General features: G+C 39.1%; 1 protein-coding gene across 1 annotated transcript in view; it reads left to right on the forward strand.

Moving 5' to 3' along the window:
• Positions 1-5,867: 5,867 nt before the first annotated feature.
• The window catches only part of LOC105919340 (axin-1), a 31,991-nt gene continuing 23,694 nt past the window's right edge, over positions 5,868-14,164 (forward strand). Inside the window, exons 1-2 of the mRNA XM_036137413.1 lie at positions 5,868-6,006; positions 7,434-7,601. The gene's annotated coding sequence lies outside the window, so the exon portion shown is untranslated. The remainder of the gene's footprint in view (positions 6,007-7,433; positions 7,602-14,164) is intronic.

Genomic DNA, 14,164 nt, shown 5'->3' on the forward strand with positions numbered 1-14,164 from the left:
CACCTTCACCACTAAAGCACAGCAACATTGCTGCTTGCTTACTAGATGAATTACACCACACATGATGTGCCACACGGCATAAAACACATAAAACACCTCAGTCATATTGCATTTGAATTACAATAGGTTTGAATCAGCCCATCAAGAAGATTGCTATAATCAATTATTCCTGCAGGGTTAGGCAAATCCACTAATCAACCCCGTTTGTTGAAAATGTTTTCAGATTGCTTTTTATTCTCTGTTTTCAAAACAGCAACGATAGCTTACACAAATTAAACGCATCATAATGGCTACTAACAGGTGACGGGAGTAACAATAATTATCACTATTGCACATGTCAGAGGTACCTAAATGGGTCTTTGCACTGAGAGTCCCCCAAAAAGCCTCAGAAAAGATCTGTTAAAAGCAATTAAATGAAATAAAAATGGGGAAGCACAAACATCTGAGCGAGTTTGACAAAGGGCCACATCTGGTGATGAGTGGTCAACATGGTCAGAGTGTTTCCAAAAGTACAATTCTTGCAGAGTAGCTCTGCAGTTATCAAAATCTGTCAAAAGTGGCCCTAGAAGATGGTTACACCCTTTTAGTTTCTATATTGAGATTTTCTATGTGTTTCATGAGCAGAGGTATTTCCAAACAGCTGAATTTGCATTTCTTGAACGCAATAGAGAACTGTGGCCTTTGAGCCAGCTGACTGGCAGTGCACAGCTGGCACAACAGGTGCTATATTCAAGCAGCTGGAGAACACTTGAGTAATTCTAATAAAATGCATGGCAGGAAGTTTCAGCGTTATACCTTGGTATACTCTGATACCAGTAAGCAGCCCATGCATATAAGATCACACCCTTTCAATGAAAACAGGTATTATTTATAGCTGTGCCCTCCTTCAGCAGGATAATGGACCCCGTCAAAAAGCAAAAATGGTCCAGGAATCATTTGAGGAACGCAACAATGAGTTTGAAATGTTGACTTGGCTTCAAAATTCCCTAGATTTCAATCCAATCAAACATTTGTGGGTTGTGCTGGACAGATACATTAAATCCAGGGTGGTCCCACCTCACAACTCACAGGACTTAAAGGATCTACCAGGTGCCACAACACACCTGGAGAGGTCCAGTGAACACGGTTGCCTCGACGGGTCATGGCTGTTTTGACAGTAAAAAGGGTATCGACACACCACTGGGTGTGCTCATAATGTTATGTCAGATATGTGTAATTACATGCTGTAACAACAGCCTGTCTGTATCTCAATAGAGAGAAGGACTCACATGTTGTCAATTACAGTAATGGGCATTATGCAAATATAAGCAATCTCATCCAAAATGATTTCCTGTTATATAAAGATTAGGTCACAGCTACATGCTGTTTAGCTGTTTTACGTGAGACTTGCGGTATGCATTGGTTTAGTTAACACCTGATCCTTTCCTACAGTAACAAGGTGCTGGCTTGGTTAGAGAAAATTACCTTTTGACCTGCTGTTTAATACTAAACTAATTAAAAAACACATCTGTGAGGAACAACAACCACAGATGGAGAGTATGTTTCATTGTGGATTAAGCACATAGTATTCCCCAGGCCTGGTGTCACAATAGAGTTTTTACAATCATAATAAACTATTGAGCCCAGTTGGCCTTGACCAGATTTCACATGAGCAGATGAACAATTGGTCCAATGGATGGAGAGATACTTGGTTGGTTGGCAGCTTGGCCAGATGAAGGACTCCATCGATGCATAGACAGATTGGGGAACAGATGGGAGGATGGTTAGTCTGTAGGTGGTTAGGACAACGGACAGACGATTGGATGGATGGCTGCATGATAAGACATATGACTGGACAGAAGTTTGATTGGTTACTGGTTAGTTGGACTGATGTACAGTTGGATGGATGGACTGATGTACAGTTGGATGGATGGATGGATGGATGGATGGATGGATGGATGGATGGATGGATGGATGGATGGATGGATGGATGCGGTTATAAATAAACAAACTTGAACCTCTGCTATTTTAGACTTGGTATTCAGCATGTAGAAGACAAAATATTTAGTATATGGATAAAATATATAGAAAAGTTTGCTCTTTTTTGAGTAAAACAGAGAAAAGACAAAGTTTACTCAGTGGATAAATTGATACGGCGGCATTATTATCTAAAATTTCCCCTTGATGAAGCAGTGATTGCTAATTGAGCTAATTTCAAATTTGTGAAGACAATATCTGTAGAATGATCACTTATCAGAAGAAATTAAGAGAAAAGCAACATGATAAAATGGAAACATTGAAGTATAATCTATTAAACTCAAAGTCGACATGAGGACAGCAAACCAAGCTGTCCTGTGTGACATGGTCATACGTAAAAAAAAAGTAACATTTAACCCGGGCTGGCTCAAAATTAGCGTTAAATACAGATTTGGTGGAATCTGGGAGAAGGGGGGCAAATTTAACTGGATAGATATGATAAATGGCTTGTACTTTGTGATGGGCCGAGCAGCAAGGACAGTCAGGCACAGGTATATTTTCAAAAAACAGGGTTCTTTCATTTAACCTAAAAAAAGATAAAACGTAGCAAGTACAAAATGGATCCAGAAAAGAGGTCAAAGGAACAAAAAACTACCAAAAATAACTAGTAACAGAACTAACTCAAACAAAACGACCTGCCTTAATGGAACAAAGAGGAACTTAAATAGTGGCTGATCAGTCCACAAAAGAAACACGTGGGGCAAAACATACACAAACCTAACTAACCCAAATGAAGCAAAACCCCATTTTCTTCCCATAGCACTGATGTGGTATAATCCAAATCAGCTCAGCCACTTGGCCACTGGCTGGTTCCTCAGCCAAGGGACTAGAGCAACTGGAAAAACTCAGTCATTACAAAACAGGGTAAACCAAAATGTGCACACTAACTTTGAAATACAGTGTTATGCTGATAAATAAATCCCAAATAATGAAATGACTCTGTAAATGAAACCCTATATGACAGAAACTAAATTACATAAATGGTATTTGTCACCACATTTATGTATGTGATGGCTGTAAATGCAGCCATCACATACTCGTGTAGTGCTTTATCAAGTCCGATGACACCAAAGCACTTTACACGTTATGTTAGCAGCCACAGCTGCTCTGGGACAGACTGACAGAGGCGAGGCTGCCATACATCGGCGCCACCGGACCCTCTGACCACCACCAGCAGGCAAATCAGGTGAAGTGTCTTGCCCAAGGACACAACAACGGAGACAACCAGCTACCCACCAATTGCAAAAGTAACTCCTTAACTACTGCACCACTGTCATACATAGATAGATAGATAGATAGATAGATAGATAGATAGATAGATAGATAGATAGATAGATAGATAGATAGATAGATAGATAGATAGATAGATAGATAGATAGATAGATAGATAGATAGATAGATAGATAGATAGATAGATAGATAGATAGATAGATAGATAGATAGATAGATAATGAGAGTGTATCGGCGCCCCCATTGTGTGATGACCTTTCTTTAAGTCCGACTTCTACCATACTCTCTGTTACTCTCACATACACATATACAGTGCAGGTTCATTATAGATTCATAAGTAGCAACATGCCCCCAACCCCTCCTCACCAAGACACCGTAAAGGTCAAGTTCATCTTCGTCAGTATTCTCTCTTTGTCTCCCTCCCTCTCACCTCATTGTCTCTTGGGGGCACCGCAGCCGAACAACACCAGCTTGTTGGTACGGGAAGCTGTTGGGTGCAGATGCGTCTCATTTATGGCTCCGTGTACACACTGTCAGCTGAGAGTACGGCCAACGTAGTGTGAATACATTTCCATAATACGGCATCTTTGTTTGGCTGTAACATCTGCTGAACCCCACACACCTCGTCCTGTGCGAAACCAGCTGAGTTGTTCACTGCCCTCTGAAAGCTTTAGCTGGATGTCTGAGTAAACAGGTCACTGATTGCATGTTAGAAAGACTCAGGTGAAAGTGAAGTGGATTTCAGAGTTCCACCCCAAGAGCTGATGAGTTTCAATACTGGCATACTGGAAACCCTAATATCAACGCATTACCCAGCAGAAATGTATTTATGCCACAGACAGCCACAAAGGTTGGTGGTTTGAAACTCGGTCTGTCAACCTTCGCCCTTGAGCAAGACCCTTGACCACAGACTGCTCCCTGTGTGCCACTCAGTCCTTGCAGCACACTGCTCCCTAAAGGATGGGTTAAATGCAGAGACAAGTTTCCCCTCTGTGGGACTGTAAAATATCATAAAATATTTATAAGATTTGTCAGAAATGCTTCAATCTACTTAATAGTCCATCCATCCATTGTTTCTCGCTTGTTCGAGATTGGTTAACAAGTCAACAAGGAAAACACAGACATCCCTCTCCCTAGTGGCACTTTGGAGGTGCCCAGAACACGTCAAAGCTTCTACTATGAGCTCCTTATGGCATCTCTAAGACGCATCCAAGCTATCCTGCAGATAAAGCTCCTTTTGGCAATTCTGGATGTGATTCTTTAAGTAACGATGTGTATCTGGTGAAAACAGGTGAGGGTCAGCAGAACTCTGCTCTTTGGTAGGGGTGCAGAAATCAGATTTTTGTAGCCAATCTCTGTTTTTTTTTTTTTTTAGCTTTCAAATTTACTTACAAATGTGATATTTTTCAGATTTGTCTTCTTATAAGCTGTAAGGAAATATATTCAGAAAGAGTTGGGTTTTTTTTGCCTTCCTGTCAAGGACAGTCTGTCATTATTTACTTTTGAAGGAGAGGCGACTGCACTCTGTGTCAGTGAAACAGCTGCTTCTGTAAAAGAAGGCTTCTCTTAGATTTAAAAACAAAGAAATTATTTTCTACAGGATTCAGCGTCTTCTATTACTGGTTAGCATAATTAGTTTGGATAATTGCTTATACCTTAAATCTGAGACTTCCAAAAGTTTGTCCGTCTAAAAACGCAACAACTTTGCCTTATGTCTGATTACCTGTCAATGTGTCTAAACAGTTATCTGGGTTGTTAGAGCATGTTAACCAAGTCCAACTACCAATATCTTTGAATTTTGCAAAAGACGTATAGGCTACACAAAGAATTTTTTTTTATATACATGTATATTATTTATAAGGGTGATAGGACTGACCTCAAATAGCCACAAGAAAAGTGTTTTGCATGGCTACATCTGTCCCTCTAAGCGTAGCTGATAGTGTGCTCTGGAGAAGGCTGAAAGCAAAATAAATCTCCATTATGGGCCACTTATGTAAAATAGACTTATTGATAAATCAAACCATGATGACTAGAAAATGCCAGCCCAATCCTCCGAGTGACTTGTTTAATAGCCCCTGTTCCATGGTTGCTGGGCACAAAAACATTTTATGTTTTGTGAAATGTGCTTTTTTCTTTCTTTCTTAGTGACTCGGGTGCCTTACGGGTTCATTTTCATTCAGTGGATATTCAGACATGTATTTTTCAAACAAAATAAATGGTTAGAGCTGTTTACATCCACCCATTTTTCTATACTGACTTATCCTCATAGGGGTGTGGGGGCAGGCTGGTGCTTGTCTCAAGGCAGTCAACGGGCAGTACATCACAGTGCAACACTCAGACACAAGACCATGCACACGTGCAAACCCATGCATGGAGAGAACATACAAACATGCATGAAGAGAACATACAAACATGCATGAAGAGAACATACAAACATGCATGGAGACTCCTGGCCAGGATCTGAATCCCAGGGCATCTTACTGCAAGGCAACAGCACTAAGAACTGCAACACCGTGCAGCTCTATGCGTGTTTAAAATAAAAAGTACTCATTTTAATTTCTGGTCTTCTCTTTCAGGCTAATTCAATAATTAATTATCCGCATCCATATAAATTTCAATGTAATTTCCAGACACAGGTGATCATGGATAAACACTGGGACTGGGATTGGTCAGAGAAGGGGACAGGTGTTGGAGCCTCACCTGGGCCAACGGGTCCAAACCTCCACCTCAGGAGAACTCTGGCCTCGGACAGGAGACATGGTGAGCTACTGAGTATCTACAATCAATACCCTAGAGGTGTATGCTTTTAGAATAAAAACAACCTCTGTCATTAGTATATGTCAACTGTTAGTCTTAGGAAGGCAATCAGTAATTTTGAAGATATTAGTGTATTTTTCTCATACATATTGACATCATATCAGTCAATTTAACCATCCGATTACAATTTCACACTTGAATAACAATAATAAATGTTTTCCTTTCTAATATCAGCTAGCTTAAGAGATACTCAAAACCTAAATAATAATTATTTTTTTATCTAATTTCGAAAGATAGATTTTAATGGATTTGCTAAAATATACAGAACTAGAGTGTTCCAAAAGTATTCACACCCCTTGAAATTGTTCCCATTTTGTCCGATTACATCCGCAAACCTCACTGAATGTTGTCGGGGTTTTCTGTAACAGCCAGACACAAAAATTAAAGAATAATTGGGAAGTGGAATGAAAGTGAAAGCCCCCTCAGCCAATGGTGCTCTGGAGTTGCCTAATTACCATATATAGTCTACACGTGTGTAATTTCATGTCAGTATAAATACAGCCGTTCTTCTAACGCTTCAGAGGCTCGCAAGTAGAGCAAAAAGAGGAGAATCTGATCATGGGATAAATTAGTTTTACTAGTACTTGTCTCAGTCTGGATCAGTGGATGCAAAAAAAGCGTTTGCTAATGGAAGGACATAAGATCGACTGTTTGAGAAGGGGAGTTGGGGTTTCATCCAAAGTTACGCTCTTAACACACACAGTTTTCAGGGCATGTAGTCATTTTGATGACAAAACCAATTTTCTGAAATTAATAGCAACAAGCAAAACGCTACATGAGAAACAAAATGTGACACAGCACCTCACCCAGAACACACGATCCCCACCGTTAAACATGGCAGTGGCAGCAACATGCTCAGGGTGTGCGTTTCTTAAGCAGGGTCATGTGATAAGATGAGAAGATTTAAATAGGGGCAGTCTTGGGGGGTCCGCAAAAACTTGAGATTGGCTCAAAACCTCAGCAGGATGACAACAAACATCTACCAAAAACTACATGGGAAGGGTTTGGATCAAAGCATTATGATGGGTTAGAATGGCCCAGTCAAAGTACAGACCTAAATACAATTGGGAATCACTAATGACTAAAATATGGTTCAGTTTGTTGTTATGCCATGACAGAATGTAAAAAAAAAAAAAAACGGTAAAGGACTATATACTTTGTAAATCAGATCTTAGATTAACTAATATATTCAAATATGCATATCAGAAACCACAGCATTCTTTACCTTGAAAGGAAACGTGATTTTTTGCATCACTTCTGCGGTACTTTCAAAAATACTCATCTCTTTCTGTTGCCTCCTTTCTCCCTCTCCATCCCTCCCTCTCTTCTTTCTCTCTCCCCCTCTCTCTCTGACACACAAACACAAACAGCGGAAGCTCCGGCTCCTGGGTGACTGACAGCCCGGCAGAGGAGAGTGACAGTGGGGGGATGCTTGGGTGGCGGCAGCCCGCGAGCTCCTTCAGTCCGGTCAGCGTCTCTGCCTGTGTGGATATCGGCTCCTTTCGGGCTCCTGATCAACGGAACAACAGGGCTGACAGGTGAGGTTACCGTCAACATGTGATTTGCTTCAGGTCTGCCGCGCATTCAGATCCAGAGTGAGGTTTAGCCTACCTGCGCAGTGTTGGCTGCTGCACCTCTGCTGCTTCTTTCATTTTTTTTATACCTTTCATTTTATTTAAGTAGTGACTTTTCTTTTTCTTTTTTTTACTGTCTATGCTTTGGTGTTTGGCCCTACCTCATCGTGGTAAATCGGGTAATAACTTACAAGCTGCTCAACCTTTCACTTTCTCAAATTAATGTAATTCCCGGTTCTGACCAATAGAGGCGCTGTTGGGCGTATTTTTTTTATTCCTCTGACATAAAATCTAAAGACTAAAATCGTCATCATCGTTTAAATAAATTTTTTTTATTAAATGATCCACCTTTAATGACGGATGAATATTTTATAATGATAGTTTTTTTATTTTTTTTATTTTGCTTGGTTGAGGTATTTTTTTCTTTTACATCATAACCCTGCACGGCAAGAAAAATCTGCATTTGACTCGGCTGACATAAGTATCTGTCTTGCTATTTCCCAAATAAATTAATATTTCATCCCATACATTACTCTATATTGACGTGTTTCTTGGACATTAGGGTGTTTGGCAGGCGTAATTCAATTTAGGTATTTTTTTTATTTTGATGCATGGTCTGACAAGATTTCATCACTTTTAATTTGGATTCTTATAATCCATCATATCATCTCTATTGAGGCAATATTTTATTTGTGTTTATCAATATTTCTTTCTTACAATATATTTTCTATATTTGTAAAACATAGATGATTTCTATATTTGTTGTGCATTTTTCTCTGCAATATTGTAGCTCCTGATGCCTTGGTTGGTAGTCTGTGATTGTTTAGCTAATAAATAATAACCGTAATTACATTTCAAACTACTGGATGATTTAATGGCCTTTTCTAATATTAATCAGCTTGAAAATATTACTACTTTAATATTATGTATGATTTATTACTGATTATGATGATAAACTCATACAAATCCACATGGAGTAATCACAGTAATCTGTGAGTAATCTTTTCTGATTGAAATTACATTGTTTTACTACTCCACAGTTAAAAGAAGAAAAACACTTTCGACATAAGTTTTTTTATATTATTAAATCACAAGGGCAGAGACTTTTGGTTAAAAAGACACAGCTAAATGCTCAACACAAATCCGGTGTTTTGTATTTAGTCATCTACTTCGACAAATGCTAAATTTGCATTTGCAAATTTGAAAAAAGAACTGCCCTGAAATATTTGGATAAAAAAAGATTTTGGTTAGTTTATTTAATGTATAAAAGTATTTTTTTATTTTTACATTGGCCAATACACAATAAATATCATATTCATGTATTGTACTAAACAAATGGGTCCATTTCAGCAGAATTGTATTTAATTAAGTAAGTGAAGTCAGATTAAGATTCAAGAACAATCAAAAAAGTACAGTTGGATCCAAATATTGTTGTCTATCGTACGAAAATAGAAGGCCCCCCATCCTGAGCAAGCATAGGGCAACAGTGGAGAGGAACAACTTGCTTTAACAGGAAGAGACCTCCAGATTATGGTTTTCAAGCTTGGGCTGGGATTTCCAATAAGATGCCCCTTTTAGCTTCTACTTTCATTCAGTGATCTATACCTATTCTTTACATCCCACAATCAACTGAATGGGGGTTGGACCACCTTGGGGTTGTGGTTTTTTGACATATTGAGTGAGGTGTTAGCTTGACCAGCATGCAGACAGGACCTTGGATGCCACATAATGATGAAGTAGGGATTTCAATAATGTCTCCAAAGAAACTTACAGCAAGCAAAAACGACAAAAAATCAGGAGGAGCAACCCAGAAGGGATCTAGAAGATGTGCATACAACTAAGTACTAAGAACAAATCTACTAACTAATCCACAACGCAAGAACTAAAATGACAGCACTAGACAATATAAACCAACATTTCGGTGTGATTAACTAAAAGCACGATCCAGGAAACATAAATATCCAGTCAAAATACACACACACAAGAGAAAATCAAAGCATAAACACCTGGAGATTGTGACAGGTTTTGCTTTTATTGCTTTTATTTATTTCTATTTTAAATGGTTAGCTTTTAAGGGCCTGTAAAGCATTTTGCCCAACTGAGTTGTATTTTAAAATGCTATAGAAATAAAGTTGTGTTGACTTGGTAGGTAGTCCCAAACACGTAACCGTGACGGCCTGTAAAAAAAAAAAAGAGAAAAACTGACATAGGGTCATAGTTATGATACTAAGGGAAGACAGCTGCAGAAGCAGCAGGACTCCACAGTGCACATGGAACAGAGACACTTAAATGATCCTCCAGAGTCCATCTTACAAAATGTGTGGCTCAGCAGGATCTGCTGCAGATAATAAAATGTTGAGGATAGTGCATATCAACTTTACTTATTTTTAAAACACAGGCTGGATTTCATAACCATGCATGAAGTTTGGGAAATAGAGCTCTATCCATTTGGATGCATTTCCCAAATGAGCATTCCCCCAGACAATGACTCCAATGGAATTTTAAATACTTTTATTAACCTTTTATCATTATCACAATAAATACCACAAAATATCGTGACGAACTTTTAGTTCCACGTCACCTGATTCCTTCTCATAATGGCATATTATCCTGCATTCTTCCCTAGAAACAGCATCTCAATATTATATCTTCAGAACTCCTACTAAATAATGATATAATTATTATAATATATACTATAATTAGTATAATATAGCTCTGGTCAGGGGGACTAATGACATAGGCGGCTGCTGCTGGCCCTCCCTCCCTACCGATCCTCCTGAACCTGAGCACTGCAGATCCCATCATCCTGCTGCACTGGCTTCAGCACTCTGCAGGACTGAATGAGACAGCTCTGGAATGGTTCCTCTGTTATATCTCTGATCAATCTGAGTATATGCATTCATCGGGGACGCAAGATCCCATGTTCTGATGGTTAATCATACCCATCGAAACAGCATACCCTCGGTTAATGCGCATGTGCTGCAGTGAAACCTGCATAGTTGTGCATACGTTAAACTCCATTCATCATTACAGCATACCTCTGACTACGAGTGGTTTATGTGTATTATATTGTTTATTAATTACACATTAATTAATTGAATGCCTTGTAAGAAATCAAAGTTTCCTATCTTTTTTTTTTTTTTTTGGCAATTGGAGCCACAAATTGGTTTATGGTGATCTCCTGTTAACGCATTAATTCTGGCATTGAATTAAGTTATTAGCATGTAGCATCTTCCCCTAAACTGATAGAGAAGTCAAAACCTGTCAAAACAGCATTCCCTTTCATAAATTGTATTTTCTAACAAGCACCCTCAGCATACCACTTCACAAATGTATGCTGTTTCAACAAAATAGTCTACACTGACAGACGGAGATATGAAAATGAACCACCAGTATGCTATTCTGACAGGGAATGCCACGCCGTCTGAATACCGGGACTCAAACAGTCACCTGTGGTGTCCCTCAGGGGTCTGTCCTTGGACCTACTCTGTTTACCATCTACGTTCTTCCCCTCTGTAACATCAGCACTTGCCACAGGAATTATTAAAATTCTTATGCAGATGACACGCAGCTGTGCATCAAAACAGACACCCCACCCGACTCTCTGCAGGTTTATCACTAGAGCTCGCCACCGGTCTTGAGGAAGTAAAAGCCTGGATGAACAGCACTCCTCTCCAACTAAACACATCAAAAACAGAATCCATTGTAGATGGTACCCCGCATCAGATTCACTCCTCGTCTATTTACCACCATAATCCTCTCTGGCTAAAACATTCCCCTTTCCTCAGTCTCTAATCTAGGTATAAGATTTGACTTTCATCTTACATTTGAAACTTTCTTTAAACACCTCTACAAGACCTTTCTTTCTTCTCAAGAACATCTCCAATGGCTGCCCATTACTTTCTTTTTCCTATGCCGAAAAACTCTTGCATGCTTTCATCTCCTCAAAACAGGACTATTGCCAAAAAACAATTCAAACATGCTCACCAACCCCCAGGGACAAAACTGCCCACCATGGGCGACATGGCCTTCTGCTCAGCTGCACCTCGTCTGTGGAACCCCCTCCCTGACTCTCGGAGGGTACCACAGACTTCGTCTTTAATTTTTTTTTACAGAATTTACATTTATTTTTAATTTTGATGCTTTTAATTATTGCTTTGTTTTTTTAAGTTGTTTTATTTGCAGTATTTTAGATCAAATAATGTAAAGTGCAGCAGAAATTCTATTAATTATTATTATAGTTAATAGTTAATTATTACTTTTAATAGTTTAGAAATATAAATAGCATTCCTACTCAATAATATGCATCATCATCATCATAGTAATGTAAAAACCATATTATATTATAATATTACCATATTGGAGCATGTTCCAAAGCTCTCATAGTGGTGACATCAACAGCCTGACTGAATATAAGTATATATATATGTTTATATATATATATATAGACCACTATGAATGTAAATAAGACATCATATGCCCATTCCTATTTCTTTTTGTATTTTTTGGTATTCTTTTTGATCCATTGTATATATGAAGATTCACTGTATATAACTGAATGCACCTTCCCTACTCTGCACCTTCTTGTATGAGCCGATGTGACGAGTGAATTTCTCCATTGTGAGATCAATAAAGACTATCTTATCTTATCTTATCTTATCTCATTACATGGTTTGTAAAACTCCATTTTGAGTTATTACACTTAAGGGTATGCCTTATTCATGACATAACCTTTTTATAAGTACATTTTTATTCATCCATTGAATAAAAATCCACTTATTTGAGACTGGGATGAACCCTGGACATCTCTCTCCCCCACAACATCATCCAGCTCGTTCGGGGTCTTCCCTGGGGTCTCCTCCTTAAAATCTCCAAGGGGAGACACGCAAAGGGCATCCTGATTAGATGCCTAACCAACCTCAACTGCTTTATAGTCCAGCCACCCTCCAGAGGAAGCTCATTTCAACCGCTTGCATCTGTGGATCTTGTTTTTTTTTTCAGTCATGATCCATATCTCATGACCATAGGTGAGGGTCGGAATGTAGTTGGACCAGTAAATGGAGACCTTTGCTTTTAGTTTCAGATCTTTCCTCTCCACAACAGACCAGAGCAGTGAGGGCATTACTGCAGCACTGCCCGAATCCATCCGTCCATTTTCTTTCCATCTTACTAACACTCATGAATAAGACGGCAAGATACTTTTGTTGCATTCCAGTCGCCTCGGAAATCAAAAATAGGAGCTGAAAATGGGGTAAACCCGAGTAAACAGCGTTGCAGTTAGCATAGATGGAGAATTCAGGATTCCAACATAAAAACAAAAAAAACAAAAAGTTAGGATTCCAATATGGCGACGGTGAGGATAGCTGTTGTTTTGTTCATAGTACCTCATACAAATGTCCTTTAAAGCTGTACTTTCCACATGCAAACACCACTTTTAATTTGTTCGGCTTTGGGTTGCAGTCGCCACATGTAACCTTGATTTTAAATGCACTGTTACTACTGTAACTGTAAAATGAACATGTTTTCATCACAGCTCACTGTTGTTGATGCGAGGAGCTGCCACATTGGATCCAACAATCGGCCTTGAAAAATGTCTGCCATTTTTTGAGGGGAAAGTCCGACGTTAGCAGCCGTTAGTTCATTTTTCCGATCGGAAGCCGGGATTTCTGAGTTCCGACAACAAATGGAATGTAACATTTAAACTCCTCCGCTTGAGGCAGAGACTGAACCACAACCCAGAGTAGGCAGTCCACCTTTTTCCATTTGAAAACCATGGCCTCAGACTGAGAGGTGCTGACTCATCACGACTGCTTCACACATAAGAAGTGAATTTGTTTCAGTCAATTTTTTATTCAATTTAATTTATTATAATTGATGATGACTTTGGTCTTGGCTTACAGCTAATGAAAAAAATAACTATTTAATATTATCAGAAAATTTTACAGTTACATTAGATCAATAAAAAACACTCTTACTCGTGAAAAGTGGACCAATTGAGAACTATGTCAATGTACTGTACAATATACGCACTCAATACTTGGTGAGGACCCTTTTGCATTACTGCATCAATGCAGCAAGGTTTGGAGGGCATCAATTGGCTGCTGAGGTGTTGAGGAAACCCAGGTTGCAGCGCCCTTCAGCTCGTCTGCATTGTTGGCTTTAGGGTCTCTTCTTCCTGACTGATCCTTTTATTTAATTGAATGCAAAATTTAGATTGTTTTGCATTATGAAGTTAGATGGTGATGCTGTTACTAGCGCTGTTGGCTTAAAGCAAGGATGTTCTGAGTTTGAATACCTTCCTGTGTTCTTTCTGCTTGGAACTTTCATGTTTTCCCTGTTAATGTGTGGGTTTCTCTCTGGGTACTCCCCCCACAATCCTAATAACGTGACTGTGATGACATGGCTACGCTTATTTGCCCTTAGTGCGTTTGTGTGCGTTGTTTTTTTTTGTCCTGCTTGTCTCTGTGTCACTCTGTGATGGACTGGCAACCTGTTCAGTACATTGTGAATGACGCACCAAGCCGCCG

The sequence above is a fragment of the Fundulus heteroclitus genome, chromosome 5 (assembly GCF_011125445.2).
Source record: "Fundulus heteroclitus isolate FHET01 chromosome 5, MU-UCD_Fhet_4.1, whole genome shotgun sequence".
Lineage (NCBI taxonomy): Eukaryota > Metazoa > Chordata > Actinopteri > Cyprinodontiformes > Fundulidae > Fundulus > Fundulus heteroclitus.